Source organism: Podarcis cretensis (assembly GCF_951804945.1).
Source record: "Podarcis cretensis genome assembly, chromosome: 15".
Lineage (NCBI taxonomy): Eukaryota > Metazoa > Chordata > Lepidosauria > Squamata > Lacertidae > Podarcis > Podarcis cretensis.
Window position 1 is genome coordinate 29,310,758 of NC_137185.1, and position 25,938 is coordinate 29,336,695.

Sequence of the window (25,938 nt, forward strand, 5' to 3'; positions counted from 1 at the left end):
TCTAAGGGAGGCCTGTCTGTCTGTCTCTATGTGACCAAAAGTATGCAAAATTATTCAGGCCTGCAGGAAAGGAATTGGGGGAGGCGGGTGTGGGAGAATCACATCTCAGCACTGGAATGTTCAGGATGATAAAGGACACTGAGATAGCACGAGGACAGAGAGAGAGAGAGAGTCCAGTACAACACTCAGGTTTGTCCTCAATGCCAAAAAGGCAGCCCAAGAGACATAAACAGCTACCAAGATTCACAGTAAAAAGTCACTTTCCTACAGAGACTTCTGTTTACAAAAAAAAAAAAGCTCTATGTGTTAAGAGTGATTCACTTGAGAAGAATGCTCCATCACTCCAATGCAATGGAAAAATCTAGAGATTAAAATGCTCAATCTACCCATCCAAGCTTAAAAAGGTTAGAGCAGCATTTCTTAAGAACACACACACAAAAAACTCTATTACTCATCATTGCTCCAGCTACACTCCACTGAAGAGGTGGAAAAATTAAGCTAAGTAGTATTAGCAGCTCTCATTGATTATAGTTACCAAACAACAGGCTGAGGGAAGATGTAACAGATCAGAGCTGAGCTACTTCACCACATCATCCTGGCCTGTTGCAAACATGTGAGTTATAGATGCCCAAAACTCTGCCATTCAGGTCCCTTCCAGATGGAAATGTGTTGCTTCCATTGGTTTTGCCATCTCTGCAGCTTTTGTCATCAAGCTCACTCCAAGATGAGAGGTGCTCAGATTTAAAGAGTGTACCTATATTCACACAGTGAGAGCTTAGGAACAAACATATCCTATGTTAAAAAAACATCTCAGTTTGACAGCTGTCAAGGCAGCAGCAGTGATTTGGCAACCTCATGATGAAGCAAAAGGAAGCTCCTTAGTCTCAAAGCTTAACGCTCCACAGCATTAAGATTGTGTATTTGTGAATATGAAATTTTCCTTCTCATGGCCTCCTCTGCAGTAGAATTAAACACCAGGTGTTAACTTTGTTGTTACCCACCCTGCAACTTTGGGCAATGATTCAACTGACTCATGAAGAAGTCAAGGGCTTGTTTTCCCTGCCTCAGAGTACAAAAGGGGTGCCCCCCCCCGCACAGCTTGCACACTTTCACTCACAAGAGCGTGCCCTGAACAGGAAAGAGCTAGTTGCAGTCAGAACATCTGGCAACGATGCAAGTGGCAGCTACAGGTGTGCACACACACACCTGAAGAAAGGAGGCAAAGAGTCCAAGGTTGAGCCACTCAAGAGTTCACCTATCTGGAGAAGAATGGACGGACATGCCTATGCCCCATGGTAAGAATCTTCACACATTACAAGGAAGTTCCAAGGAAGTAGAAGAGCTGCTACAGCAGCCCTCAACTTGCCAGCTCCTTTCTATCTATCCATCCTTCTGTGTGCTGCATTTCTGGTAATATGCCTTTCATCTCAATCTATTTAGCAGAGTGTAAAATAATCAGACTTACTGTCCATTGAGTTTGGATGGTAAAGCCAGCAGTGGGCAATCACCAGCACAAACAGTCAAGATTACTGTGCAAGGAATAATGACTCTCAGCACCCCAGGCTTCCTATCATACTTCCAATCGAAGTAGTAAAGAGCTGCAAGAGGGAAGATCTCCCAATGTTTCAGTGCATTCTTATGGATGAATAGAGAGGAGCTCCAGCCTATATTGATTTGGAGAGCAGGCCGGATACATCACAGAGCTACCACTGAGAGTCAAGGCATAATTCTCCAAAGGGTAGAACTATCATCAGCTGACAGAGCAGGGGTAAGTTAGGTCACAGAGGTCTGGCCAATTTAGAGGCAACTCTCGAAAAATTGACAGCTTGAGTCTTACTAAAAATGTAACATAGGAAAAGCACTGCTGGATCACACCAAAGGCCTATCTATAATAGTATTCTGTTCACCTTGGGATGCCTATGTGAAGACCACAAGCAGAGACAGGAATGCAACAGCACTCTCCTTATCTGTGATCCCCAGCAACTGGCATTATCAGAAGCATATTGCTTCTGCTTCTAGAGGTAATACAGCCATCAGCACTAGCAGCCATTGCTGCTATGAATTTAGGCTGTTGCTGCCAATTTAAAAAGTGTTTAGCTCTATCAGGGTACATCCCCCTCAAAAAAAAAAAGAAGAAGAAGAAGTAGTCAACAGGATATATGGCACCTTACCAAACTACAACTGCAAAACAGGCTGGCTTCTGCCCACAAGAAGCTTATCCAAAATAATGTAACAGAGGAGTTCCTACTCATATCCTTCTGCTTAAATAACAGGGGTGGTGATGGGGAGGAGTATGAGTTGGGATTGCAGAGATAGAGACAGTTAACACAAGTAGATAGACAGACTGTTCTTTATTCCAAACCTATGTGAGTCCTTCCCCCCCCCCCCTTTAGGAAACACAGTAAAAACTGCTCAAAATTTGCCATAGGGGTAGGATTTTTAAAAAGTATTTCTTATGTTTTAGGAATAAAATATCCCCCCACTCTTGGAAAAAGATGATTTTTTGAAATGTGCTGGGAATACAGACCAATCAGTGACACTGTTTCCTTACTGCGCATTAACCTCCCTTCCCCAGTTCCAATCCAAACCACTGCAGTTATTAAACTTTTAAGAATATTGGGTCATCCAGTCAGTGTCGCCTGTAGTTGCGTCTTAGGCAACAGTAGGTAGGAGAAACAACTGAGGCAAAGAGAAAATAAGATGAGGGAGAAAAGGCCAGATGCAGTTACAGGTCCTTTAAAACTTGGGTTAGTGTTGAGAAAGGATTAAAAGCACACAGCAAATCACTTGACATGCACAACATACAAAGAGATGTAGCAAAATGTAAGCACTCATAAAACATTATTTACATACATTTTTACCGAAGTGGGCACGGAGGATATAGCCAATAGTTGCAAATGCTTTCTTTGTTTACCAGTTGACAACACTACGTCAAAATATATACAAAACATAACACAAATACTTACTGAGTTTCTATTTTATACAGGGGTGTGTGGAGTGTTAAGGGAATAGCAGTACCTCTGGTGGGTGGCATACCATGCTCCTGGGGAAGTCGGTCCACCTTTGGACCTCATCATGCACTCAGTTCTTCTAGAAGCTGTCAGCATGCAACAGCAGCCACTTCTGGGGAAACAGCTTCAATGGGCCAGCTAAACCGAGTGAGGGTAGCCAATGAGTCTCAGATCCTCCATGCGTTAGGGACTTCCCCTGCATGCAGAAACAGACTGGCGGATTGAGTGAACAAGACCAATAGTGGGTCCAACAGTCAAAGAAGCAGTTACTGCATGTGCTGTAGAGGGAAACGAGGGGCAGATGGGGCTTGTCAACCTGGGAAGCTGGCTCATCTAGGAGAAGGAAAAATTTGGTCCTAAACCTCTGCTGCCTTGCTAATTTGTGAGAAGGGCTTTGGGAGTAAACCCCGAAGAAAAATTCATACTTGCTGCTTTGTGAGACATCTTTGGGAGAAGAAAAGGCTAAGGAGCAGAGTCCCTAAGATGGTTGGATGGCTCCTTCCAGCAACTCCTGCAGCCAAGCTGCTACCAAATGTATTTCCTTTGGACCACATCAGTGAGCCCGAAAGTGGAATCTTGTTGTCTGGACAGCCCAGGACCTCCATACACACTGCCCAGGCTTGCGCCCCAAGGGGTCATTTTGGTGCTGCTATCGCAGCAAAAAACAATGCAGGAGGCAGCAGTTACAAGTTACCAGTCTCTGCAGCCACAGCAGGCGCTGTGATTCTCCAGTGGTTTGACTTCACTCCCAGAAGCACTTTCCATTGTCTCTCAAAAGTCAAGACAGACAGATGCCAACAAAAATTTATACAACAGCATAAAATTTAACATTTATCCATCTCACCTGTCAGCTTCCAAGTGCTTCCTAGAAATGCTTACAGGCTTTAAGATGATAGCTCCCGACATGCCATAGAGTTCAGGTGAGGTGTTCTATTCCTACATCCCAAGTCAAAACATTTGGAACTCACAGCAGAATCAACATGTCTGATGGCTCTTTAAAATGCCCCCTGTTTTCTGTTTAGAGTAATATTTTTTTCCTCATGAAAAGGAATATCCATGGATTCCTATTTAATGTATTTATTAGTATTAATTTACTGCATTTGTGTCCCACCTTTTCATCTAATGAACTCAAGGTGTTATACATGGTTTCTCTGCCCTCATTTAATCCTCACAACAACCCTGTGAGGTAGGTTGGGCAGTGACTGGCCCAAGGTCACCCAGTGAGCTTCAGGCAGATTTGAAGCCTGGTCTCCCAGATCCCAGTCAGCACGGCTTTGCCACCACACAGCTTATTCTAGTTAACTTAATTAGCTAGCATTTGATGTTCCAAAGTCTTAACCTGCTCAACTAGATACAGTCTGTAAAGTAGCTTTGTGATTAATAGCAGGGCTCTAAATACATTTGTAGGTCAAACTAGAATAAAAGTAGGATTTCCAAGAGTACAAATGGCTAGGAAAGTTTTTAATGTGTGATGTTTTATTGTGTTTTAAATATTTTGTTGGGAGCTGCCCAGAGTGGCTGGGGAAACCCAGCCAGATGGGTAGGGCATAAATAACAATAATAATAATACCACAAACTCCAGGCGTAACCTCACTTGTCTAACATGATGGCAATCCTTGCACAGCTTTTAAGTTCCCCAAAGTACTAGATTGCTAAATTAAACTACTGAATACAAGGAACTGTTGTGGAAAGTTTCTCTAAACAGCACAGAGTACTCCTGATTTAATTTCAAACCCAAACCATCACACACAGCTCCCAAGGTAAAATAGTACTTATCGAATAGGTGTGCATGTGCACACCCCTTAGTTGTGTTAATGAAAGCAAATAATAGTTTGGATGTGTCTCTTCCCCCCACCCCATATCACTTGTTTCAACTAGACCATCTGGCTCCAGCGCCTCTATGAAGTGTGACTCACTCCCGCAAGCCTGAGGTTTTGTGTCCTAGAGTACCTCAAGTGCAGACTTCAGAGTCAGAAAGATATACCGTAGTTCCCCTCCTGAATACCAAGAAAACAGGCTTTATTTATTTAACACGTTTCACCTTTCCCAGGGCAGTTTTCTACAACACACACACAAAACACACCAAGAACAGAGTAAAGCAGTGCTAGGACCAGTCACAGCAAAATTGGGGGGCAGGAGAAGCTCAGAGTGTTCAATACCAATAAAATCAAAAAGGCATTTGCCTGTTGTCTAGGTCGAGAGAGCAGTGAAGGTGCTAGGTGAGTCAGGAGAGAAAAAGTAACACCACAAAAGTGGAAATGCCTTTTCTCGGAGCAATGTACCTCACATCAGCTGAGGAAGGCAGCCTTCTGAGAGATATCTTTGTGCTTTCCCTGGCTGTGAGAGGAGAGGTTTCCGCAAGTACCCAAGTCCCAAGCCACACAAGGCTTTAAAGCGAACATGAGCACTTTGAATTGTGCTCGGAAATAGACCAGAAGCCCGTGGAACTCTTGAAGCACTGGCAAGATGCATCCCCGATTCATAGCCTATCAACTAGATTCTGAATTAACTAGTCTTCAAAGGGCAGCCCCACATACAACACATTGCAGCAGTCTAACATGGAAGTTGGGACACGGGTGGCGCTGTGGGTTAAACCACAGAGCCTAGGACTTGCCAATCAGAAGGTTGGCGGTTCAAATCCCTGCGACAGAGTGAGCTCCCATTGCTCGGTCCCTGCTCCTGCCAACCTAGCAGTTCAAAAGCACGTTAAAGTGCAAGTAGATAAATAGGTACCGCTCCGGCGGGAAGGTAAACGGCATTTCCGTGCGCTGCTCTGGTTCACTAGAAGCGGCTTAGTCATGCTGGCCACATGACCCGGAAGCCGTACGCTGGCTCCCTTGGCCGATAAAGCCGCAATGAGCGCCGCAACCCCAGAGTCGGTCACGACTGGACCTAATGGTCAGGGGTCCCTTTACCTTTTTAACATGGAAGTTACCAGAGCACGGATAAGTGTAGCAATTCTCTCTCTTTCTTTCTGAGAGGGGTTACAGCCAGCATACAATCCTTAAGTTCGTGAAAGACACTCTTGTGTCAATGAGATTCTTGGGCCTCTACTGAAAGAGGTGGATGGGAAGCACCCAGACTCCAAACCGATTACTTTGGCAGGACAGCCAACCCTCCCACAAGATGCTGAACGCCACATCTCTGGACAGATAAACCAAGCACTCCATCCCATCTTCTAAGATGGCCCTTATTCAGTTGCTTTGAGTGACATCTGCAGACTGATGGCACCAAAAGCCAAAATTCATCCCCCAGTTTCATGTAGATGGTGAGAAGCCCAGGGGAAAAGATGGAGCTCTGTGGGACCCAATGTCATAGATGTCATGGGAATGAGCAGAAGTCCCCACCACCACCACCTTCTGGAATTGGGCTCCTTTAGAAGTAGAAGCACTAAACCCTTGACTCTCCAACTCAGTGGGCCTCCCTATAAGTTCTTCTTCTTCTTTGGCGATCACTCGTAGCCGAGTAAGATTGTCTTCCATAAACATGGTTTTAACAATGAGTCCCTATAAGTATACCATGGTTAGTGGTACTGTAAGTGACCTGAGACACCCAAGAGAATTAGAAGCATTTTTCTGTAACATTTCTATACCATTTGGTATAGAAGGCATTTACACATAGTCCCCCATTGCACTCCCCTGTTCTTCTCCCAGTGCAGGTCATCCTTCTGGGTAACCTGAACAGTTTCTGCAGTAGCAGCACTCTCAATCAGCAGCACTTGTCAGAAATGGGAGAGCTTCATTGCCAGGCTGCTCTGGGATGTTATGCTTTAGACATTTCATTCTATCTGGCAGCTTGTGTTCTTCAGCCATGTTTGTCAACATAGCTCACAGTATCAGCTCTGCCATCAGCACTCTTTCACAAGGCCTTGAACATACCAGACAAACACATAATGCTACCTTCTACCAAGTCAGATGATTGGTTCATTCAGCCCAGTTTTGTCTGAGTGGCAAGAACTCTCCAAGGTCTCAGGCAATCTTTGCAGCCCTGTTACTTGGGAGTGCTTTCAAATGAAGATGCTAGGGGTGAACTTGGACCCTTCAGCATGCAAAGTCACATTATATCTATGGAGTTTTCCCCCAACTGGGAGCGGGAGCAGTCGTGGGGGGAGTATTTGCTTTGAGCTCTTTGCTTAAGACAGAGTATCTTTGTGGAATACAAGAAAAGCCATTTCTTCAGGGCCGGTGACTTTCTCCGATTAACTAGCACACTGCTTAAATCAGGCATTAACACTTTAATTGGTGGGATCAACTCCATTGAGACTTATAGCCCTCCAAGGAAGTTGTGTGGGTGCCACTAGAGTCTGTATCTGTGTTATTCATGGTGTTGTTCTTCTCTTTATTGGAGCAAATTTACCCATCATTTTATGTATTCTCCCCAAGTCAAAAAATGTACAAAGATCAAAGGTGTTGGTCTTCAGCTACTGGGGCAAGACACACCAGTGGGTCAGGGATATCCACATCCCCCATTGTTATTGTCCCTTTTCTTTAAGTGAAAGTGAAAAATGGGGGGGGGGGGGCGCTGAGAAGCAATAAATAACAGTCAAAGTGAAACACTTATTGCAGAAGGATGAGGGTTGTAAGTGGGTCTCAGACCACAAAAGGAGGCTAACAACAAACCTCAAAACAGATTTCCAGCTCAGCCATCATGATAACGCAGGTGGACAGCTCCATCTTCTTCCCCCATACCCTCACTGTTGCTTGTGCTCTCTTTGCTCTGCCCCCGCCCCATGCAAAAGGCTTGCCTAGACAAACACAATTGTGATTATGTTTTCCACCAGCCCCTAAGTTAGAGCAATGAGGACAGAATGGGGTATTTTTCATTAGTAAGAACACAAATGTGAGCTCAGCCCTTCAATTTAGAATACTCTGAATGGGAGATGGTCAGTGCTGTCTTTTTTATTTCATTATTGTTCATTATTGTTTACATAGAAAACTTAAAATGGATAGGTATTTGAAATGAACAGTATTTCTCTCTGGGTTGGGGGGTGCACACATGTTCGTTTTTATTGTTTGAGCAATTGCACAAATCTACAGCATTGATGTGCTGGAGAGTATAAGGAATTGCACGGCCTTACTGTGACAGAAATTCACATTTTAGTGGTTGAAGAGGGCAATAGGAAAGAGTGGCATTCCAAAGCCCTTGCCCACACATCCCTAGGGGCAGCGTGGGAAGAGAACCACACCCACAAAGTCTGAGGAAACTCTTCTGGGTGTGTTGCTGTGGATACACATTTGCATCCAGTTTAGCTGTTAAAATGAGACAAGCAAGTACAGAAGTGGGGTGAGTTTGTCTCCCTGTATGCTGCCCAAGAGTCATTCAGCTGAACTTGCACCATGACCTGTAAAGCAAACATAAAGCAGGAGAACAGCCCAAACAAGGCAAGCCAGGCGTCTCCCCTGCCCCCACCCCGGTTTATCCTCAGCTGCTAATACAGACAACAAGGGTTCCATTGCTGCAGGCCTCCTCCACCATATTTTCCTGTCTCTCTGTAGATTACCAAAATGTCACTCGGGCACAAGTAGGTCATCATTTTAGAGGTGGTCAGTGGACTGGAGAAGTCTGTCTCAACAACATTCAAGGAAATAAAAGGAGAAGAAGAGGACTTCCTGGAGAGGCAATAAATCACCCAAATAGGGAGGGGGGGGAAGAAGAACTATGCAGGGAGAGCTGAAGTGAAGAAACACACTTAGCACTATGTGAGCATCCACTGTAGGAGAAGGAAAAGGGAAGTTTGGGCAGCTGAAGACATGGTGATGTTTTTTATTGACTGGGTTTCCAATTCCGCTGAATGGAGCAGTGGTTACTGTTGCTAAGAAAGGAGGATTTGATCACACAGGGAGGAGAGAGCTCGAACCATACCCCAGAATAGAAGGAGAGCAGCCAACCACTATCAAGAGGGATGGAGGCAGCCAGAAGCCCTACAGGAGCTATAGCATGCTGCCATTGCAAACGAGCAAGGTTTTTTGGTCAGTAGAGCGGACCCCAGCTGCAAACAAGCCACAACAGGCCCCATTAGAAACAGAGCTGATTTTCCATGCTCTTTAGCCAAAGTGGGAGCCTGGCACATGACTAGTGCTTTTAAGGGAAGCTGTCAAACATTCCATTTGAGGTTTGCAAGGAAAAGGGTTATAGACTGAGCAGGAATCTTTGCCCCCAATGCAGAATACCCAATGCTAGAGTATCTCCAACTGATGGCAGCCAAACCTCTGCTTGAAAACCTCCAATGAGGCAGAGCCTGCCCTGTGGTCATTATTTCCACTGTTCCAACTGCTTTCATCAGCAAGAGGCTTCCCTAAATGTTCAGCTGTAACATGCTCTCCAACAACTTCAGTCCCTTACATCTACACCTACCCGGGAGGGCAGGGGAAGAGCAGAGAACAATTGTCTATCTCAATATAAGGCAGCTTCCAGTATTCCTATCTGATGGTTCAGTTCACAATCAATAAAATTCCATAAAATGTCAATGAATAAGGAGGTAATAAAATAACAAAAAGTACAGACTTATGCCATCCATTTTGACCAGCCAATGTACAAAATCATTAGAGTGCATAATAATTTGGGCACAGCCATCTTAATCCTCCTCCTGTGAGTGCATCACAATTTGCCTATAACTTTCTGAAAGAGTGGCCCAGACATAAAACACAGTTCTCTAGAAGAGCTTGAATTAGAGCATAATAAAGTAGAACTGTTACTTCCTGTAACTTGGAAATTATGGTTTTATTAATGCAGCCTATAAATCATGGTAGCCTTTTCTGCAGCCATAGCACAGTGATGGCTCATGTTCAACTACAATCCCAAAATCCTTTTCACGTGCTAAGTAACCCCCATGCTATACCTGTGAGTTTTATTTTTCTTTCTGCCTAAATGCAGAACTTGGTATTTTTCTCTGTTGAGTTTCATGTTGCTTCAGCTCTGTTTTCTGTTCTATCAAGGTAATTCTAAATGTTATTCCCCTCTTCAGAGGCCTTAGCTATAGCAGTCCCTCCCCATTTTGTGTCATCCACAAAACAGAAAGACTCAGAAGATTTCTTCCACACCTTCATCAAAGTCACTGATAAAAATGTTGGAAGAGAATCAAGACCACAGCAGATGTCTGCAGCATTCCACTCAAAACCTCCCTCTGGTAGGATGAGGAACCACTGGTGAGCGTTTAGAGTATGGTTGTCCAAACAGCTGTGAATCCACCTATCCAGGATGCTAGTACTGCAAGCCAGGCCTTTTAGTCACTTGCTTGGAAGCAGTTCTCATCACAGAAGAGTTAAAAATATTAGTTCTAGTTTCATGAAGACCCCCACCACACACACCCCCACACACGTGAAGGCAAATGGCCTAGTAAACTCTTTAGCTTTGTTTTCAAGGTCAGTCTTGGGGCAGAGCGTACAGTCAAACAACTACAATGCACTGTAAAGCGCATCTCTCTTTACATGAAGCAGAACGGAGTCTTTAATAAGGGGGGTGGGAATAGATGAACACTCACTTTGCTTTGTTCCTCAGCTCTGAGCAGCTCTCCTGGGCCTCTTAATCCCAGGCACTGGTTGTTATTCCTGAACTACAACAGTATCCATTTCAGACCATAAGCCTATCTAAGCTTCCGGGAAGCCTCCCTGTGGATCTGTTCCAGCACGCTCCACTTTTGTTCCACAAGCCTGGGAAGCAGTCGCAGCCCGTGACAAGCAGTGCACCCACTGCCATATCAGATCCCACCTTTGTCCTAAACACTGACAGAGCTGCTCCCTTTCTAAACTGCAACCCATTGGTGTAGCTTGCTTGGCCTCAAGCGAGCTTGTATGTCAAAAATGATGCCTCTATACAACATCAAGCATCACTGTGAGGCATCTGCATCAGACCTGGGTAGATGAGAAATGCGCTTTAGGAAATGTAGACAAGCAAAATTCTGCAATGTGAGTAGGCAAAGGCTTTTTGAGCATGTTCCGAGTGCTACAAGCTGCCTTGGGACTAACGTCTTTGTACTTTTGCCACCAACTGCAGGGTGTGCAAATGCAGACAACCATCTACGGGTCAGCACAGATGCAGCACCAAGACAGCTGAACTTCCCACCAACATTTGCAGCAGTTGTAGTTCCACACAAATATATAAATATATGAGCACACATGCACACACAACGGTGGTATCTGAAGCACTCCAGAAATCAAGGGAAGTTTTCAGATTCTTAACACTTAAGCAATGCCTCTTCAGTTCTGTGATCTGTATTGCACAAATGACAACGTGAAATACAGCTGCAGCTTCAGTTTCCAGAGCCCAGACAAGTGCCACTCGGAGGTTATGGAAAGTTCATGAGCACCGACTGGCAATTTGGCGGCAGCACTTGCGCTACATTTATTCGGACAGGACAGTCTCCTAAGCCTTCACACCCTGCAGCTCTGATCTCTCTCTGGACTCTGTTAGCCCACCACCCCCTGGCCCCTATTGCCTTTTCACTGTTCTTAAGCCAGCAGAAGCAACTCTGTTCTTGGAGAAGGGGGCGAAGGTCCCTGGTTGCCAAAGCTATGGCAGAGTCATTCTCCTGCCTCGGCCTCCGTGTGGCTGACCTGCTTTGTTTTTCTCTTCTCTCCCTGACAGGAACAGGGTATGTTTGTTGCCATGGCAAAAGCTGCAACACATTTACTTTGCTTTCCCCACAGATTTCCTGCCTCGTTGGCATTTGTTCTGGATGGCCAAGACTCTCCCCTGCTCTGTGACCTGCCATCTTTCTATACCTTCATCTCACTCTAAGGACACTCTTAGGGCTGCCAACCAGGTAGGAGGTCCTTTGGTCTATTTTAGTCTGTTTAGCAGATTCAGAAAAGATTCAAAGGTTACAAATATACTGTAAGGGTTCTAGGGGGTTGCTCATGCGTAAGTTGCCCACACTCTTGGGTTGGTTGCCTGGTTGAACCCTTTCTGTCTGGACAGCCCTTCACTGCGTGGCTGCCTCAGTCGCTGGCAGAATCTGTCAGTGGGCGTTTCTTAAACTTCTTCCAGCAAAAAAGTTCTTTGACGCCAAGTCTCCTCCTACTCTCCCTGCGCGGAAGTCTTCTGCGCAGGGAGGGTGTGGGCAGCGGAGCACCTGTGCTCTCCCCACTAGTCTCTGTTGAAGAGTCCTGGAGCCCTTTCTCCGATTCCCCCCATTGCCCCCCTTCTCTCCTGGTGTTACGTTGATTTCCTTCCCCAGCAGCTGGGCTGCCTCTCTCCCTGCTGGGACCCTCTCCGGCATCGCTCTGGAGCCTTCCCTCCACCTCTCTGATGGCAGTTCCCTGACATATACATATTGAAAAAAGCTTTGGTGAACAGGTACTGAGGAATGGAAGGAGACAACCTCTCTGATGCAAAATCACTTTGACCCAAGCCAAACGCAGCAGCAGCAGACTGGGGCAACATGATGCAAGATGCGACTAAGAGCTTCTCCAAATGACCTATTAATTGAACATCCATCCCAGTTTGCTGCCACAATGCTTACAAAGGTTAGATTCAATCTGGTCTTCATTGTGTATTCCTTCTGATTTGTCTTCAGGAAGTTCATTCTTCTCTCACCCCAGTTTGTTTGCAAGGTGCTTATACACCTTCCCATCAGTTCACTCCACATTTTTCAATTCATTTCCCCATCACTTTCCTAAACACAAAAGGCCTGTTTCTTTTTAAAGTGGATTTATTGAGCTAGGACAGAGAATTTTAACCCACTTTAGTAAACCTACATTTCACAGTATTCCTTGAATTCCTCCTAGAAAATGTTGACAATCCGGAGGTATCCCAAGTGAATATTTTAGAATGCACAGGGGAGGGCAGAAAGGAGTACTCAAATCTTCAGCTTGCGCTCTTCCCAACCCAAAGCCATGTCTTGTCAGCTATTTTTTATCATGGCTGCAGTCTCCAAAGTTGTACCAACCCACACTAGGCATAACACAGTTGGGGAGAATGTGCAGGTAAAGGAATTAGCATTTCCTGGTGCCATCACATTTAACTTGTTTCAGTGCAAAAAAAGAGATCTTACACAAGTAACCACTCACTGTTAGAATGCTTTCTTTTTTAGTCATGTTTATTAATTTCAAAGAACCAACTCTAATTAACACTGGATGTAACCCTAGATGACTTCATAAACAAGGCTGAGAGATGTGGATAGTGCAGGACAGGAACAAGGAAGCTGTGGCTCTCCAAGCGTTATTGGACTCCAACTCTCATTTTCCCCATCTCACATAGCTAATGGTCAGGGATGATGGAAGCTAGAGTCCAACAACATCTGAAGTGTCACAGGATTCCTATGCCTGGCATAGGAGATGCAAGTTTAAAAAGGTATACTGACAGTGGAGCAAATGACTCTGTAGACTGGCACTAAGGAAATAAGATCTAGATAACTGCACAATCCATTTTCCACTCTGAAAAACAAGAGTCTCCTTAGAAATCATACCCAAAATCTCAATGTATGCACACCATACATTCCTTGGGTAAACCTACGTCAATGCCACTGACAGGCAGCGTCATCACCTTAAGCTGCCAGTGCTTTTATTATGAAACGAAATCCACGGCAGTTACCCTGAAAGGCAAAAAGATGCAGAATGGAAAGAAAACCCACTGCTGAAATATCATCCATCAATGCTGGTGCAGGGAGCAAAATACCAGGACCTCTGTGGTTTGCTTGCTGGCAGATCCTTCAAGAGTGCCAAGTTTTGGCATGATGTTCACATCATCAGTGAACCAGGGCCAGTTTTAATTTGGGATTTAAATACTAAATGACTGCAATTAACTGGAACATCTTGAGATACCAAGGCTACAATCTTATTCCCACTTCCCTGGGAGCAGGCCCCATTGAATTCAACAGGACTTCAGAGTAGATGTTAATTAGGAGTACTAACAAAAATTATTAAAAGAGAAGAAATCAAAGAGTGGTGGTGTCTGTCTGCCAAGTATAAAAATCTACTGCCCAGAAGTTACATACAGATGCTTTCCTTCTCTTACAAAGTAAAGCATGAAGCTGCCTTTTACCATGTCAAAATGAGCTGTGATAGCCTGGACTTCAGTGCAAGATGCCCACATCAAGAGAGAAGCCTCAGTAATAGTTGTGAATGGCCAAAGGCTAGACACACAAGTCCAGCACAATGGCACCCAGAAGACAGCTACTGGGAAGGGCCATAGCTCAGGGACAGAGCATCTGCTTTGCATGCAAAAGGTCCTAGGTTCAAACTCCAGGTAGGGCTGAGAAAGATCGTAGTCGGTAACCCTGGAGAGCAGCTGCCAGTCAATGTAGACAATACTTAGCTAGATGGACAATAGTTTGATTCTGTATAAGGCAGTTCCCTGTGTTCCTCTCAGAGCACGTTACCAAATTCATGGGGGCCGGGAGAGGCCACATTTGGAAGTCAGAGTCAAATCAGAAAACGGGGGCTTAACTATCTGAATCTTGAGGCCTAGCTATGGAAGCGATGGGATAACAGCAGTTTGCTGAGGAGATTGGATAAGCATTGAATTAAACACTACTACCTTCATGAACACGATGTTGGGAATCCTGCATTTGTCTTAACTTTGGTAGCTTCATTCTTTCTCTCTCAAAAAAAGGACACACAAATTAGTTACATTTCTGGAAGTCTCTTAATCTTCCATTCTTCTGCAAAGCTTAGGCTGCTGCAGGGTCAAGCCTAGGCAGCCTCTCCTGAGGCAAATACGACACTAGAAGCAGCAAAGAACAAGCAACTTGCCTGCTTTAGTGCACGAGTGCTGGAGGTGCCAATTTTGGCAGGGTATTTACAAACTCTGCATTATTGTGCTGGCTCTACTGGTCTGTCTTCTCTAGATGCTTGAAACACAGAGATTTTCTGGGTAGGGTTTTTTAAATAAAAATTGGAGTGGTACTCTGTGTACACAGTTGTCATTATGAGGACTATTCCAACTCACTGGCCAAGACAATTTAGCAATTTAAGTAGATCTTAACATCACTACAGCATATCTATGTTGCCTCACAGCTGGAAAAGACGCAATCCACATTTCTTTAACCACCCTTCATAATCTTGGAGCCCAGTTTTAATCAGTTTATAACCTCAACAGAGATTTTCCCCTCCCAAGCTTATTAGTCTCTCCTCTACAAACTTCTTTCATAGCAACACTCAGATAAGCAAAACACTTGACATATGAGGTGTGTGAATGTCCAGCCCTGCGTTGGCTGACAATTAACTACATACCAGCTCAGCAGGCACTACCTTGCCTTCTGCAATGTCAGGTTGGAATTTCACAGTTAACCAAAACTGACAACCAAGCACTTCCAAAGCAGAGAAAGGTCACTATGTCAGATTCTCGTCCAGTTTGCTACTGCAGGCTCAATCACATAAAACACAAGCACTGTTCAACCCCAGATTCTAAAGGGAGATTTTGATGTATGGCAAACAGGCAACGAGGTACTGTTCATCAAGTTCCTGCCTTTCCTATAAACATTCACTGTACTTTTTTTTTTAAGAAAAGAGACTGTTCAAAGCAGATTGAACACCGATTATCTGTGTATAGGGATAACAATCCTATGAATTGTTTCCCATTCTGTCATGGAAACTGTGCCATTGCTTTCTGGAAAGCATGGTGTGCTATTAGCCTTCTCCCTAACTTTTAGGCATTGTTGTAGCAGCAAATCCATCCCCATGCCTTCCCAGCTCCAAGGCTGGGAGGTGGCATGAAATGGAATGGAATGGAGTATCCTGGAAGAGGGCCTAGCTGGAGGTGAACTGTGAACAGGAAAACTCTGTTAGAAACACTGCAATATTTTAATTCCCACGTGGGAATTAACAAGCACCCTAGGAACTTGCTTGACCAACCTGACAAAACCACTCAAAAGACAGAGTAAAAAAAACACACACCTCATATGTCAACAGACATATGTGGACAGACTTGAGCAGTTGTCATTTATTTAATACATGCAAAAAGAGAGTGGGAACTGCTACTATGTGTTCTTTGCTTCAGTGTAGCATTGGCACAAGCTAACCTAGACATTTTGCAAGAAGGATGCGAATATACCCTCTGCTGCAGATAAGAGCATCCACCATGCTCTTGCCCTCTATTAACTATTTTAAACCCCCCCCAACTCTTATGTTTTAACATTAAGCAAAATGAAGAGTTATGTGGTACTCAAAATGTAGATTAAAATGTCCTAAATGTTTTTTTTACTGAGACCAAATAAAAATCACACAATTACCATTCCAGTGGGGGGGGGCAAGTTTCCACAGTTAGCACTCTCCTTCTTTTGCATGCCCAACAAGACCGATACATAACATGTATAGCTTTCAGACATTTTCAAGAGACAGTAAAATAATGTGACAAAACTGATAATAGAATTGATTCAGAAGCAAAGAGAACATGCCTATCTCTTCGGACAGGGCCAATTTACAGACATCATGGGAGAGAGGGGACACACAAAGCAAAGAAGGGCTTGGAAAACATTTTATTTATATATAGATATACAGAAACAGTGTAACTTGTTTCATCTAAAGCTTTAGCTCTGCTTTCACTTTTGCAGTTGTTTCAGCTTTGCTACAGTAACTTGTCAGTGGCCACCCTGAATGCTGTTCCTAGGAATAAGATGCCATACAAATATTTTAATAAATATTGAAAGAGACATACCAAAGAAACTTTGAGAGATTTAGAATAAAAAAGTGTTCCTCTTTAACCAGGCCTTTGGCTATTGACATCCAATGCCCTTTTAAAATGTGTTGAGGAGGAGAGGGATTATTGGGTTGTTCTTGTTTTTATTATGTTTTGTGTTTTTATATTGTGATTTTATATTGAGAACCGCCCTGAGACCTGTGGGTAGAGGGCAGTATACAAATTTAATTAATTAATTAATTATAATAATAATAATAATAATAATAATACCATGCAGTGCCCCTAGGCCAAACAAGATCAGACAGATTGAAATGCCAAAGAGCAGTGGTGGGAGCAGAGAACACTTTCATGCTCTGTGATCTCCAGAAGCAGGTAATTCATATCACATCTGGAGCACTAATAAAAGGATGAGCTACAGCCTGTTAAGAGTGGCCCAAGAGTTGTCAGTAGAAGAAATATTATTGGTTGCATAGAGAGATTTTCTGTAGCCCAGCAGCCTCCCTGTTACCTAACACACACACACACCAAAAGAGAGTTGTTTCAGAATGATTCGCAGTCATTAGTCATTTTTAGAACAAGTGACTCATCTCCACGCAGAAGTCCCCAATACATACTGAAAAGAGGGTACCACTGATGCTTGGGGCTTCTCCAAGCCTTTCTCTATAGAGCTGTGGCAGGTGGCTACACTTCAGGCTTTTCAGAAGGCCTTAAAATACTTGTCTGTTTTGACAGGACTTCCTTGACTTTTTTTTTTTGTCCCATTCACTGGCATTTTGTGTAATTGGAGTTCTGAATTTGTTTTGAATTTTATGATTCTTTTTATTATTATTTGTAATATTGATTTTATTTAGTATTTCAATATGAATAAATAGCAAACAGGGCTCCAGAAGCCTGGAAGTCCAATTTGCAAATGTGGAATTATATTACCTATAGATTCAAAGTGATCTTCAGCTATGATCTTTAAAAAACCAAGTGACCCACAGAATATGGATTCGAGCAAAGCTTCACCAGTTAACACAGATCTTGAAAGCAAAGGGCATTTAAGGGCACACATGCACTTCTCTTGTCCCCACCCAACATGAACATGACCACAAGTCACTAATTCAATTTGTTTCTTAGAGCAATTTCCAGTCTTTTCCAACAATGACTCAAAATCCAGGGCACTTCAGAAATTTTGTCTCTTGTGGATGGTGTACAGCCACTGCATGTAGATCTCTGGAATCATCAGTGCCTACCACCAGACATAGGGAGTCATGTGCCTGCAGTATGCCAATTACCATTTTCCCTTCCAAAAGGGGTGGAGCACAGGACACACTAGTCCCAAAGTCGGTCAGCCAACTTTGATCCTCTTTCTGGCCTTTCTCCCACCCCAGCAGACAGTCACTGGAAAACAAGCTGCAGTACAACCATCAAGAGAGGGAGGGATGAGCAAGTGCTGTTTGTTTACGAAGCAAACAAGTGAACTCTTCATAACGCATTTTTGGCATTATCTAACCATGGAAAGAAATGCTGAACAAGATTTTGATCTACCTTAAATCTCAATATTGCAGAGAGCTCTTCAGCACCACCCGATAAGAACTTGAGAGAACACCAAAGTTCTGGTCTTGTTTCCTCAGATTTGATCATGTGGAGCTCTTTTCTTTGGGGAGGGTTAGGCAAGAGCTAGACCTTAATCCCCCCTCCCCCTACACACTTTCCAGTTTTTACAGCCCTCACAAAAGGAGGTGTTTTGAGACACACAAATGTCACCTGTCAACAGAACTGAGCTGGAGGTGATGAACATTTTATAGTGGTCCTTTTGCTGACTACACTAAAATACTTTTAGAAGTTAAGAGTTGTTTAGAGTCAGATAGCACAGTTAAATACATGTTGGCGATTAATGCATTCTTCTGCTTCTAAGGAGTGTCGAGGGAATCACAGAGTGAATATGCTGGCAACAGTTCTCTGCCTCTTTTCCACATCCTTCTTCATTCAACAGCAAACATATCAGGATTCTTTGAGAAACCACAAGCCCCAGGAGTACTGCTAGAAAAGGTGTCTTTCCAATAGATGTCAGACATATTTCACAAGATTCAATTGATAGAGGGGAGGGGGAATCATAGTCCCTGTGCACTGTGAGTAAAGATCTGAACCAGAAAAGAAGGCCACATCAAGCTAGCACTATGCCATGATCAGGAGACAGCAGTCTCCTAGTATACATTGCTTTGTGTGGCAGAGGGAGGTATGTGCATGAGGAACAGCAGAAGAGTTGAACAGGGAAGGAGAACAGCCCTGAACATGACCCTTTTCTTTTTCTGCATTCAGGCAAGTAACAAATCACAAATGCTCCCAACAACTAGCCCTTCCAAACATGCCATATAAGAAGTCCTACAGATTTCCCAAAGAACAGAAGCTTTTCCCCACCTCAGCTAGTAGTAGGGCTTCGCTTGATGATGATGATGATGATGATGATGATGCTTTCTGCTGATCTGATTACAGAGGATTTCAACAAACAGAATTGTGGTTGCTGTTCAACATCCTACACCTCAGACTCAGAAGTTAGGTCAACCAGGAAGCCACATTTGCCAGAAGCCACCAAATGTGAAATGTCAGCAAAAAAAGCAGTTTCACTTTCCTAGTTAAAATATTGGTAAACTGGGGGGTAAAGTAGAGCAGCCTGGGAAATCAAGTGCAGATACCAATATTGAGATGGTAACTCTGGCAACTTGGCAAGTTAAGTTGCTTTCAGATTACAGTGCAGCTTAAATTAAAATTGACTGAGGAGTTAGACAACAAACAATCAACTTCTCAGGCAGGGGTCAGCAACTTTTTCAGCAGGGGGCCGGTCCTTCATACCTTGGGGGCCGGACTATATTGGGGGGGATGAACGAATTCCTATGCCCCACAAATGACCTAGAGATGCATTTTAAATAAAAGCACACATTCTACTTATGTAAAAACACCAGGCAGGCCCCACAAACAACCCAGAGATGTATTTTAAATAAAAGGACACATTCTACTCATGTAAAAACAAGCTGATTCCTGGACCATCCGCGGGCCAGATTTAGAAGGCGATTGAGCCAGATCTGGCCCCCGGGGCCTTAGTTTGCCTACCCATGTTCTCAGGCATGAGTGATATGTGAGGAAAGGGCTACACTATCAGTAACAGCTTCACCTTAGACTTGTCAGGATTGTCCCCAGCACATGACAAGGTAATCAGCCCTTGCAAGTTGAGCTTCCAGAAAGAAAAGGCAGGAAACCAAGAACTAACTATGGAGACTGTGAGTATGCATCTCAGACAAAGCCTACCTGGCCCTCCTGAGGACACAAGATGGAGGGATTGCAGCATTACTGAGCAAGCACTTGCATATTTGCCAAATGCAATGTGCTATTGATGCACATCAGGTTTCTGTACAAAATACTATCTTGTATGCAAATACAGGTACACAGCATAATGTTGTGAGAGAGAATCAGAAGATCACCAACAAAACTACATCCAGAATAAATTAGCGGATAAGGGCCCAAGCCCCACCACAGTTGCGTAACAGACACCACACACATGGCACTGCCCAGTAATGGGGCAATTTCAAACTCCCTCTGCCTGCAATGACACCACTGGGTTGACAGTGCAGCAAATTCTACTCTGTAATTCAACAAGGCCACTAGAAGGATTTGTACACAACAGCCTGGTAGAGAGGTCATAGAGCATTTTCCCTCCTCCTTGTGCAACATCAGAATGCAAGAGAAATGAGGTGAAAGGACACAGGAAACAGAGAGGGAGGAACACAGTAAGATATCCTGCAGGTGTCCTGTTAATACCCCCAGAGAAGCGAGTCGGTTCCTGTCTAGCTGACAGCAGCATCCTTGCCATACACTAAAAGTTAACAGGATTTAAAATCAGCTCCTCTAAACCTAGCTTCGCATGCATGCATCAAAGTTTATTTCCCAGATAGCAGCATCTAAACATTGTCTCTGAAACCAAATAGCCTGCATTTTTCAAGTGAACAATGCTCTCTTACCACAATGTTCCATCACTGTGAATTTCAGCAAACATATTTTCAAGGTTAGCAAGAACGCAGTAAATAAATGGACCATCTGCGCTTTTAAGTGAAAGGGTCCATTTCAACAGTGTTTGTGGCCTTGTGCTTAGAAGGAATCTTGCCAGCACCAAGCTCAAAAGAATTTCTGACAGACAAGGAGACTGGAGAAAGGCTACTGGGAAAGCTAGAAGTCTCTACTGAGAAGCAAGGGATCTTCCATAAAGAAAGGCAAGTAGGCAATAAAGTTACTGCTGTAACAAGCAAGAACTTAAGACTTGTATGAAGCAAGCCACACTGAGTCTCCCAGAATCTAAAAAACAATGACATGTTCTGTGAACCTTGAAATGTTATTGGTCTAATACAACAGCTCCTCTCACCTATTTGCCCTTCCAAAATGACCCTCAGAGTTGTAAAACAGAAGCATGTTCCATATTTTTCAATGCTTGTGGCTTTGCCAATTTTACTGGGAGTTCCATTCTCCAAGAGCTCTTAACAAACAGGACTCTTGGATTCTGCAGCTTCACCATAAGCAGACAGGGGGGAAATAGATGGGTAACCTCTCCTGCAGTCAGATCCACCCCCCCCCCCAATGTTTCAATTACTATCACAAAAACTCTGTGAAACCTTTGGATATTGCCCCAGGGCTCCAGTTTTCCATGGATCTGTCTGTCCCTACCAAAGTCTACTTAAGTCAAGCCCCAGACAGAATTCCTGTTAACTAAGAAACACTGGCCTGCTTTTGAATGCAGGCGAGTGGGGTGGGCATGGGGGGGATTTCCCCACAACACTTTCCCACTTCAGTATTAGTGCCTTGCTCAACACTTCAGGCTTTCTGGTAGACTTTGTAAACAATCACCTATTTGTTTCTAAGCCTGTTTGCAGCCAGCCATCTCTGAATCACTACGGTGACTGCCTCCAATTGAGACCACAGAAAAACACAAGGACTGGAGAAACCCCGCATAAGCAGACATCTGCTGGTCATGTACTCTGCTTGCTGGAGACAACAAAATGAACTTGAGGAACCTTTAGATGAAAAGGTTTTGAGAGGCACAAGGATCCTCTGCCCCTTCTTCAAAGTCTGCATTTCTTCTCTCACCTGCCCCCACCCACCCACACATGTTTTGAGAGTACAGGTCAGATATTTGGCCTTCAAGAATTCACTTTGAACTCTTGATTGAATTACAAACTTGGGTCAGGCTAAATATTCTCAGAATGCAAGTTGCTCAAACTGATCAGAGACTTGACTTCCAAGGAACAGCAGTTCTTCTCCACCCACTGGCAGAAGTGAATCAACAGGTTCAAGAAGCATTTCAGATACATGCTAGTCAGTCTCTTGATCCAAGAAGCTACGAAAAAAGTCTTTGTGCAACTAAGACCCACTCTAAACAAAACAAGGTGGAGGAAAGTAAGATTTATTTTAAATTGAGATTTCTTGTGTCAGATGCAATGAGCTGAATCCATTCTCATAATGAACAGAGAGCTCTACTCGGTGCTCACATTATAAAAAGGGGTTGGAGTGGCAATTTTCATCAATTCCTCCTTTCTCTTACAGTCCCCTAAAAAGCTGCTCCAGGGGATCCCAGAACAGCATGGGAAGTGATTCTGGGGGCTTGGTGAAACAGAAGTTACTTCCTCCTGCCTCACCCATTTTCTTGCAAGAAGCCTCTTCTGGGTGCTGGTACCTTCTACAAGTGGAAGGTGCCCTTGGATTAGCAATCCAGGAGCTCCTCAGTCAATAAGTTTTTGTATTCAGAATGGGCTCCAGATCATAAGATATGCAGGGAAAACTCTCATAGAAGCAGGTTCTTCAAACTTCAGTTCCCATACAAAGCCTCTGTTATTCATTAACACAGCTTTTACCCTGATATTTTCATAGACTTTAACATCTACCACTGTCAGTAACCCTGGTTAAGTCAGGCTTTTTAAATATGAATTCTACCTGGGAAACTACCTGGAGTACATGCACCCATATGCTGCTGTTGGACTCCACTCCCATCATCCCAGCCAGCATGAGCCATGGTCAGGGGTGATGGGAGTTGTAGTCCAACAACAACTGGAGAGCCACAGGTATGGAGAAAGCAGCAATTAAGCTCTGCAACAAACTGAACGATAGCACCAGCAACACTGTGCCACCTCAGATGTTGCACACCACAGCCATAGATGGACCCAAGGGCTTCTTACATAGATCAGAAACTCACCATCATAGGAGCACTGCTTCCTGTCTGCTTTCTACACTATGCAGAAACAAAATATCAGCACAAGTAACAGAGCTGACCTAGAAGCTCTGCTGGACTAGCCTGCAGACAGAGATGAAGATTTTATTCCAGATTTCTGCAGATTTCTGCATTGCTGCCCATGGTACCAGATTAACAGTAGATGGGAGCAGGCAAAAAGCAGGAGCACTGACTTATTCTCACCTGGCTTCTTCCAACAATAGGAGAATTTCTCATAATGTACAGTGGTACCTCGGGTTACAGACGCTTCAGGTTACAGACTCCGCTAACCCAGAAATAGAACCTCGGGTTAAGAACTTTGCTTCAGGATGAGAACAGAAATGGCGTCGCGGAAGCAGCGGGAGGCCTGGTACCTCAGGTTAAGAACAGTTTCAGGTTATGAACGGACCTCCAGAACAAATTAAGTTCTTCTCCTGAGGTACCACTGTATATGTTGGTTAGTCAGACTTGCTATCAAGCTGCAATCAGCAACATTTGATGAACAAACAGCTGATTAGCACATCATCAATCTAAAAGGCCCAGCAGCTAAGACAACACCCAAAATTCAGCTTCATGATCAGAGGATACAAGTAGTACCTGTGTTTGGTTCAAGTAGCATGTTGAAGACCAACTAATTTGTTATGACAAGTTTCATGGACAAGAGTCCACTTTATCAAATGAATAAACTGTAGTCCTCAGTTGGCAGATATATACAGTATGTATGTATATAAAGGGGAAAGTAAAAGATAGAGTCAAAGAATGTAGTCTTTGAGTTTCAATGCCATTTAACAATTCAATTAGAAGTTACATATGTGCAAAAAAAATAAAATCACGAGGACCACTCTTAGCAGCAGTAAACGGTGATTAAGGAATAGATTACATGGCAGGAAACAAAAAAACAACAACCCAACAACCCCTTTTCTCCCACTATTGATCTCAGCAAGTTGCTTTCTCCTCTCAGACCCAGAATTCAAAAGTACCATCAGACCAGCTGGTGACACCCTCCCTCCCATCAGTCACCCGGGATCAACCATCACAAGCCAGACCACTCCTTTCCACATGCAAAATGATAATTGCTATCTCAGAAGATGCTTACAGGGCAAAATTCTTGAGATTACTGCTGCCAGTAGTCAGGCTTCATGCTTTAAGAGAAGGTGTAAGATTCCAAGGCTGCTGCCACCAGATCAGACAGGAAATTCTGTCCTGCCCCAAGCAGAAGTATCCTTGGAAAGTGACCAGCTTTGGTTTAGATTCTTGTCAAATGATGAATGAAATAATCTGGTCAGTTTCAGAATATCACACCTTGGACAGAAAAAATGCCAAATCGGATCCCAATTGATGGAAAGGGACCCTGCCACTATGAAGCCATCATCCAACATGGCAAACGTAAGCAGCTAGCACAGGTACACATTGCCAGCTAATGCACCAAAAGCATATGAAATAAATTGACTAAAGAAAAAGGCACTAAGCTCTGCTAACAGGTGCCAGGCCTCACAAAAGGCAACGCTCATTGCCCTTGCTCTTTTCAACAGCACAGAAGCATTCCAGTCCTCCTTCACTGAATAAAAACTGGTCATGAGAAGCCTTAAAAGGTTCTGCTGTTTAAGCAAAATTTAAATGTAACAAAAATCTAAATGAAGTTTCTGAACCATCTCCTAAAGACCTCCTTTCCACAGACAGGCGCACACACACAGAGAGAGAGAGAGAGGGGGGGGGGAGAGGGGAATTTTCTTTATTAGTCGGAGATCAACAGAGGCCCAGTGCAAACTGACAGCAAGACCGTGCCCGGCTTTTGGATGAACCTTATCAGTGCCGGAAAGCAAGGTGCTCTCAAAGTTACCACCGTGGCTACTTTGCATGGAGGCACCCAGGGTGCCTGCATCCCTCGCCACATGTGGCTGGTCCACAGCAACCCAGCAGCAGCGCCTGCCTGGAGCCAGCAGGCAAAGGAAAGGACCAGGTTTGCTCTGGCAGGGGAAAGTGGCACTCTTGGGAGAAGCCTCCCCTCTCCGGGAGCGCGGAAAGCGGGAGCACAAGCAGGGCAGCCTGGTTGTGGGGACCAAGTACTGGACGGGGAGGCGGCAACAGCATCCCTCACAGCGAAGAGGAAAGGGGCAAGACCACCTTCCCAAGCCAGTCTCCTGCAAGCCCAAGGAGCTCGTTGCAACGCCTCCGGGGATGCCCAGAGCCGCGCCACGCACATTCTCGGCGTGGCGGGGCTCGGAAGGCTCCCGCCGGCATTCCCAGGGAAAGAGGAGGGGAAAGGAGAGGAGCCGGGGTGGCCGGTGCCGGCGTGGCGGTCTGGTCTCCCCTCTCGCTTGGTCGCTGCCGGGCACGAAGCAGACGCGACCCCCCACCGCAAGGCCGCGGGGGCGGCGCGCTCCAGCCTCGGGGAGCGGAGCTGTCAGGCGACCGGGCGACGGAGCGGCGGGTCCGAGGCCCCTCAGAGTCGCGCCCGCCTCACCTTGACGCGAGTGACGAGGTGCGTGGCCAGCTTGACGACGGCGAAGTTGCCCTTGCCGATGGTGCGCTCGATTTCGTAGTAGCCGATGCGCGCGGGGCCCGGCGGGCGGGCCGCGGAGGGCGGCGGGGCCGGGGGAGGCAGGCGGGTCCCGGGCGCCGGGAGCGGGGGGCCCCCGGCGCTTCCACCGCCGCCGCCGCCACCGGACGCTGCAGCCGCCGCCGCCATCTTGTTGTGAGGGAGCAGCCGCCCCTCCCCCCTCCTCCCGGGGCTGCGGCACCGCGTGAGCTCATCCGCACGGGGGCGGGGCCCCAGCCGCCGCCATGGCAACCGGCGGAGGAGGAGGTGTGGAGGAGGAGGAGCCGCGCGCGGGCCCAGCCGCGGCGGCTTCTGACGCGAGAGGGACGTCAGCGCGCACGGCAGGCAGGCGGCCGGCGCGCGCGACGGCTACGGGGAGCGCGAAGGGACAAACTGCTCGGTCGTTGCAATTCCGGCGGCAGTTGCAGGTCAAGCCGTGCGGGAGACCACCAATAAAGTAGTGGTCTCGTCCCCGCGCGCTCCAGAGCAGGGCCCGACCAGGAGCCTTTGCCTTCACTTGCACGAGGGCTGCCCGACACCGACGCGCCGCCTTTCGCACGTGCGACCCGCGGTTCGTTTGC

General features: G+C 45.3%; 1 protein-coding gene across 3 annotated transcripts in view; it reads right to left on the bottom strand.

The window, feature by feature from the left end:
- Positions 1-25,434, bottom strand: part of SIK3 (SIK family kinase 3) — a 101,482-nt gene extending 76,048 nt beyond the window's left edge. For all 3 annotated transcript variants that reach the window (XM_079954646.1, XM_079954645.1, XM_079954644.1), the window contains exon 1: positions 25,283-25,434. The gene's annotated coding sequence lies outside the window, so the exon portion shown is untranslated. The remainder of the gene's footprint in view (positions 1-25,282) is intronic.
- Between the last annotated feature and the right edge of the window lie 504 nt (positions 25,435-25,938).